Raw genomic sequence first — 7,747 nt, forward strand, 5'->3', positions numbered from 1 at the left:
TAAGTTCAATGATGATTAAACATTAAAGGTGCATTACTGCATTCAGACTAGGAAACTATCAAAGCCTGAATAGCAGTGATGAGGCTCATCAGCCATTCTGCCCGAGTCCCGTCCTGTGCAGTGTTGTTGTAATCAGTAAAAAACATTTGCAACTATTATCTCATCAGCACTAACCATTTTACGGTCCTGGTGGTCTGAGGAGTAAAGGAGGAGGTATAATTTCCTAAATCCCACTTCTGTGTCACGGTCACGCTTATCTCAGGATTCACAGAACCGGAAGAACCAGCTGAATGAGAGTGGCTTCCAAAAAGTGTTGTGTTCACTGAGTTCTGCTGCTTCTGTCAGCCTGCAGCTAGTCTGTCACAACCCCCACCCCGGACTGGATTTATTAATGATGCTTATAAACTTTGTTGACTCTGGTGTTTACAGATCCTGTTAAAAAAGATGGTGGATAAATAAAGAGCGTTCCTTAACACTGCATGTTTGAATAAGTGTTTTAACTGAGGTGGTGACCTGCTGAATGAGCCAGGTTACCAGGTCTGCAGTCTAAGACCAATAAATCACAACTCAGTCAGTTTCTCCTAAAAACCTTCTAATTAGTTGGACTTCTTTTCTACATTCTGTTTTCCTTCAACAAGGTATTTGTTGTTGTTGTTTTGAGAAGATGGAGGCTAATGTTCGGGGCATTTTTGTAATATTTGCTCATAATTGAGACAATTTCCTGATCCTTTTGTTTGTTACAGTTTTGGTGAAGCAGCATTCCAAAGTCTAAATGAAACCTCTGTGGCAGCAGACACTTTAAAAGTGAAATGTATCCATGGAAAACAGGATCAGAAGGTCCAGAAAAAGATGTTGCAACAGCAAGGGCGTAGGAACGAGTTTAATATTGGGGGGGAGACACATTTTGGAAATCTAACAAATCTGTTGTAGGTCAATATATAGGTCAACCTCACTGAAAAAAATATATGTAATGATTATTTCTGATTCTAACGTGTCACTGAGTGTTTCATGCAGGCTGAACATAAACATAGCCTCCTACCGCTATCTCCTGCATTAGCTTCTGATAGAAAAACTGACAGACGGTGAAAATCTAGGATTAGAAAAGCCTGGCAGATGTGACTCAGGGTGTAAGGCAAAGCCCAGAAAGACAAGAAAATAACTTTTATAGCCCAGATCACTAACATTCTTTTTTGTTTTTTTGATCGGGGACCCATGAGCCAGCCAGAAGGGGAGAAGACTTAGAAGAAGAAGAAAATATCATTTCTATAGTGCATCTCAGGATAAAAATCATGAAGCGCTTCACAAAAACAAAAAAATGTAAAAATATAAAAAAGCATTTAGAAAAGGTTTAAAAATGTATTAAAATGAGCAAAAAGAGACAATTGTGATTAAAAAAATGTTAAGAAAGAGAGAGTGTGAATAGGAAAGAGGGAAATCAGTGGATCCTGAGGAAGGTGGAATAGATGGGGAGAGCTGAATAAAGAGAGAGTGGGGAAGAAGGTCATCCAAAAGCCAGCTTGAACAAGGGAGTCTTCAGCTGCTTTTTAAAGGAGACCACTGAGTCCACTGATCTCAGGCTCAGGGGGAGAGAGGTCCAGAGTCTGGGGGCCACAGCAGCAAATGATCTGTCACCTTTGATTTTTAGTCTGGTGCTGCACAACCAGTAGGCTTTGATCACTGGACCTCAGGGACCTGCTGGGGGTGCAGGGACTAAGAAGATCACCAATGTAAGATGGTGCTTGTCCATGTAAGGCCCTATAGACCAGAACCAGGATCTTGAAATGAACCATGAAGTTGACTGGCAGCCAGTGATGCTGGAGGAGAAGCGGGGTGATGTGGGTGTGTTTGAAGGACTTGGTCAGAAGCCGAGCACAGGCATTCTGAACCACCTGTAGACGGTTCAGTGAGGTTCTGCTCAGACACGTGAAAAGAGAGTTACAGTAGTCTAAGCATGAGGAGATGAAGGTGTGGAGAACTGTCTCAAGTTCAGAGCGAGACACAATGGGACTCAGCTTAGCAATGTTCCTGAGATGGAAGAAGGAAGAGCGAACAAGAGAACTGACAAGAGAATCCTGGGTGAGAGCTGGGTCAAAGGTCACGCCAAGATTCCTGAAAGAAGGTTTGTTGTGACAAGCAAGCTGACCATCGCTTGAAACGATGGGTTGGGATCAAAGGGTCAGCTCTGGATTGGTTTAGATCGTATCTCCACAACAGGACATTCTGCGTTAAACTGGGTGATGTTTTTTCTTCTTGGGAGGGCCTCCGCTGGGTGGTCCCGCAAGGGTTGATCCTTGGTCCTCTTTTGTTTGCCATTTATCTGCTACCTCTGGGGGTCAATCTTTCGTAAACATGGCCTATCATTCCATCTCTATGCTGACGATTGCCAGATTTACTCTCCATTGTGTCAGGAGAAAGGTCACTCTATCCAGTCCTTTGTGTCCTGTCTTAATGAGGTGAAGTCTTGGCTAATGGCCAACGTTCTGCATCTGAATGAGGGAAAGACAGAGCTCTTTTTTTTCACCCCAACAGCAGGAATGTGGATCGTTATGTTAATCTTGGGCCTCTTCCTCCATACTCAAAACCAGTTGTGACCAGTTTGGGGGTGAAAATTGATGCTGGACTTAAATTTGATGCTCACATAAACTCTGTGATCCGGTCCAGTTTCTTTCACCTGAGACGCCTTGCAAAAATCAAGCCCATGCTGTCAAGAGCCCACCTGGAGCGGGTACTGCATGCCTTTGTGATTTCTAGGCTTGATTACTGCAGCTCTCTCTATGCAGGGTTGTGTCAGTCATCACTGCGTCGCCTACAGGTTGTGCAGAACAGCGCAGCCAGGTTCCTGACTGGGACCAGGAAATGGGACCACATCAGTCCGGTTCTGGCCTCCCTGCACTGGCTTCCGGTTTGCTATCGTTCACACTTCAGACTCCTCGTCTTTGTTTTTAATTTCTTCCAGGGTGGTGCTCCCCCCTATCTGGTCACGCTCCTGAACAGACATTCCCCATCACGCGCTCTGCGCTCCTCTGACCAAGGCCTGCTCGTTGTCCCTCGTTCTAGGTGTCGTACTCGCGGGGACCGGGCTTTCTCAGTCCTAGCACCGTCACTCTGGAACCAGTTTCCACCCTCAGTTAGGCTGTCCCCATCTCTGCCAGTCTTCAAGAGCCGCCTAAAAACACACCTCCTCCGCTTGGCGTTTCCTGAATGTATTTGAGTTAGGTCGTCATTTATGTTGATTTTATCTCACAGTTTTCATTGGTTCAGTTTTTCCCTTGTTTTACACATTTGTCTTCTACTGGAATGTTTCACCTTTTTTGTAATTTGTAATCTGTAATTTGAATTGCTTTTATTTTCTGATTTATTCACTTTATTTAACTTTGTACTATACAGTGTTCAGCGCCTTGGGCTTCCTGCCAGGGTTGCGGAAGGCACTTTATAAATAAAGCTTTGATTGATTGATTTGATTGACCAAGAGAGTCTCTGACTTTGGGAACCAGCTTGTCTGGGGCACAGATGAGGATCACAGTCTTATCTTCATTCAGCTGTAGAAAACTCCCACCCATCCAGGTTTTGATAGAGTCTAAGCAGGTGTGTAACAGCTGCAGCTTAGACATCTCATGGGGCTTAAAGGAGATGTACAGTTGGATGTCATCTGCATAAAGATGGTAGGAGATTCCTTTGAAGGAGCTCAGGATGTGCTGAAGAGGAAGCAGATAGAGGAGGAAGAGCAGAGGCCCCAGCTCAGAACCTTGTGGGACACCATGGGTAAGAGAGGTGGTGGAGGACCTAAACTTGGAGACGTCCACAGAAAAGGAGCGCTCAGAGAGATAAGAGAACCACTCCAGAGCAGTTCCTGATAGGCCTACCCAGTCTCTCAGCCTCTCCAGTAGCAGGTGATGGTCAACAGTGTCAAAGGCTGCTGTCAGGTCCAACAGGACCAGAACAGAACAGTCCCCTGCATCACTGTGAGTCAGAAGGTTATTAGAGACCCTAAGAAGAGCTGGTTCAGTAGAATGAGCTCTACGAAAACCTGACTGGAAGCTATCATAGATGTTACGTTCATCAAGAGCAGCTGTGAGTTGTTTAGCCACAACCTTTTCCAAGATCTTGGAGATGCTATTGAGAGAGGCGTCAAGACTCGATTTTTTGAGAAGCGGGTGGATTACAGCGTTCTTAAAGTAAGCAGGGACCTGACCAGAAACCAGAGAAGCATTCATTATAGAGAGCACGCTCGGACCGATGGACTGAAAAGCACTTTTAAACAAAGATGAGGGTAAGATGTCGAGGGGGCATGCAGAGGTCTTCATAGAGTTAACTAGTTTGGTTAACTCAGGCAAAGAAACAGGAGCAAAGCTATCTAGGATGATGGGCCTGGTTGGAGTCGGGAGAGGCAGCGATAAGGCTGAAGGAGAGATGCTAGATCTAACCTTACTGACTTTGTCCACAAAGAGAGACAGAAAGTTCTCACAGTCTGTAACAGAGTGGATGGAGGCTGTAGGAGAGGCAGGAGAGACGATACAGCTGATGGTGTTAAACAGCACCTTGGGGTTCCCTTTGCACTGGGACACCAGGTTGGAGAAATAGGAAACACTTTACTAGGCAAGCTAAATTGCCAGTGGTGTCTTCTGTATCTGTAACTTTTATATCCTTGATCACAGCTGAAACAACGTTCAAAGAACGATTCGGAGGGCTATGCCTGAGCGTGAACGCGAGCAGCTCTCTTTTTCTGCAATTTTTCAGAAAAATAGGCAATCACAATAAAAATGCTAGGGCTCATTCTACAGGACCAGGGCATTGCAGGAGAATGTATTAAGAAGAAATTTATTATTTCTATACATGTTTTGGCTGTCAAACTTCCATAAAGCCCCTTTAAGTAGGATGACCAGATCCCAACTCACCAAATGTGGGACAGAGACTACTCACTGTGGGACGTGAAGCTTCAATGTAACCAGATAAAGTAAAAATGTATTTTTTTTATATTTTCTGTCTTTTATCTCTAACATGACTGTTAAATATCCATACACTTATTATATAATTGATGTCTTACATATTCTATTTGAAGTAAACTTGAACAAGCAAACAGCAAAAGGTTTAATGCTGTTTCTATGTTCCTCTCCAGTTACCACAGCTCAACTCAGGCTGGACCTTCTACTGTGACTCTGAGTAACTTTAGCTACAGTTACTTTAAACCATCAACTGATTTTATAAATATAGACAGGCCCACTGTAAAATAATGAAGGTTTAAACAGCTATTTAAAGTTTTCACTGAATATTTGTGCTGACTTTCCACAACAGGAGGTACCTGGATTGGACACAGTCCCAGAATCGAATGTGGACATCCAGCTGTTTGGTTTTTGTTGACTGATTGAGCGACTCGTCAAACATTAACACAAACTGGCCAGCCTTGCTGATGGTGTCGACGAGCTCCTGCTTGAAGTGTGGTGCTAACCCGAATCGCATGACGTATCCAGTTTTGTCCTTGCCACAAGTGAACGACTTCGCTATGTCCGAATCTGGAAACATAGCCTTGAAAACTTCAGCCAAGTTTTCATTTGAGTTCAGAGAATGGTGTTTTTCCGCTGTGTGGAGACACCATAACACCTCAGCATGCAGCGTCGCTGTGCTGCCCAGAGCCACTCTGATATTGGCTGCAGAAGATGAGGAAGCAGAGACAGCCCGGCTCGTAGCTGTGGCCTTAGGTGCGACTATCGATGGTGGAGCGACGTTGGGACTGTGTTGTGGTGGTTCAACCCGATTTCCACAGAAGCTAGCGATGGATAGCTGCTGCTCTCGGTGGCTAGCAGCAGCTTTGTGGCTAGCACAACACATGTGCGACTTTAAGGAGTTTATGCCCATTGACACGATACTTATTTTCTTCTTGCATATCGTACAGTATGCCTCCCTCACGTTTCCCTCGACTGGCTGCAGCCATTCTTTGAAATCTGGGATATCCAGCCAGGACGCTTCAAACTTGCACTTTCCCATTTTCGTTGTGCGTTCACGTTCACCAACATTCTCTTCCATCTAAACATTTAGGTGCGTTCATAATATGCACCGGAACACCAGAGCGTTCTTTGCACTTTTGAGCTTCCACCCCGTCCACCCTGGTGCTCTGAGAGAAAAATTACTAACACACCCACAACAGCGTAGTATTTTTTATTTTTTTAATCTTTTTATGCTCCCTCGGTTCGTTAAAAAATAAAAATAAAACAAACTGTTGGCTATCTATATCAGGAAAAAATCTCTAAATTTAAGACTTTATAAAGCTGTGATAAGACTTTTTAATACTTTTTAAGGGTCTTAATTTTTCCAAAATTGATTTATCACCTTTTAATACTTTTCAAGACTACGCGGAAACCTTGTAGGCTGCTGATCCCTCGACTCGACCTGGGACAAGCAGAGTAAAATGATTGGCTGGGTGGTGTGTGGTCTCTTTTACGTTGCAAATGGGCTGTCAATTTGTGTCAATCTGAACTCTGCTTCCATTTCCAAGTGTTGTGTGACTCAGAATAGCAGATATGGTAATGTGAGATTAAGGAGAACTCTGTGGCCCAGATTATGCTGACAAGGTGTGGGCAGCATTTTAAACTGAGCTTGTGTAAAAAAAAAAAGCTGCTTCGTCCTTCAGGAACTCCTGTCAAGATGCCCTCCAACACAACTCTGACGTTGAGACACTGAAAACACTGGAATGTCTCATAGCTGGTAAAAGCTCAGGTCAGGACTGTAGGTCCCAACAAAATGTTGAGGACAGTATTCCATCCTTCATTCACTCAGAAATGTCCAGCTCACAGTAAGGGATGGGAGCATCAGCCAGCACATGGAGACAGGAGCACAGACTGAGGAGATAAGGTGAGACCCCAAATCACAATGTCAGTATTACCCTCAGTATCAGCCTTAGACACACCACACACACACACACACACACACACACACACACACACACACACACACACACACACACACATGCACGCACGCACGCACACACACACACACACACAATGCCATCTATTCACTCGTTACACTGAGTCCTCTCAACGGGTAGATGACTGGAAGAAAGTGAAGCTAATTAGTGGACATGTGCGTTGATATTGTTTCAGTAAAAAGTCCTGATTAACACAAGGATTACATAAGAACAGCAACAGGCTGCTGGCGATGCCTCTATCATGTCTCCTGCTACAGATTTCCCTCAGATAGTGTGAAACGGATGATTAACTAAAACATCACTAAACATGCTAGAACGTCATTCAGGATATTCTTTTGTGTCTGGCTGAAAAGCAAATAAAAAAACTTCAGTCATTAGCAAGACTTTCTGCTCAGTATAAGAAAAACATCAGGTAGGTTTTAGAAAGATTCATAATTAAATATATAAAATCTTCTGGTTTTTCATAGTTATTAAAATATGTCTGAGGGTTGAAATGACCAACAGAACGGGTTGTTAAGGGAACTTTCAAGTTTGAACCTCATTTAGAAAATGTTGCCACTGAGGCGGCATCAGGGAGTTTTAGGTTGTTTATAAGGGGTCACTCCGTGGAAGTAATTGTCATGTTCTGTGTCCCCTTGGTCCCCAGCCCCCTCCTGTTCTTCCTCTGCGTTCCCCTCATGAGTTCCCTTGTGCTCTGTGTGTCCTTCTACTTCCCTAGCCCACTCAGGTTCTCCTCATGTGTCTTCTTGTGTTCCCCAGCTCCCTCTAGGCTTCCCTCATGTTTCTCCCTTGTCACTCCCTTGTAGTTCCTATTTGTTTAGTCCTCCT

The sequence above is a fragment of the Nothobranchius furzeri genome, chromosome 12 (genome assembly GCF_043380555.1).
Source record: "Nothobranchius furzeri strain GRZ-AD chromosome 12, NfurGRZ-RIMD1, whole genome shotgun sequence".
NCBI lineage: Eukaryota > Metazoa > Chordata > Actinopteri > Cyprinodontiformes > Nothobranchiidae > Nothobranchius > Nothobranchius furzeri.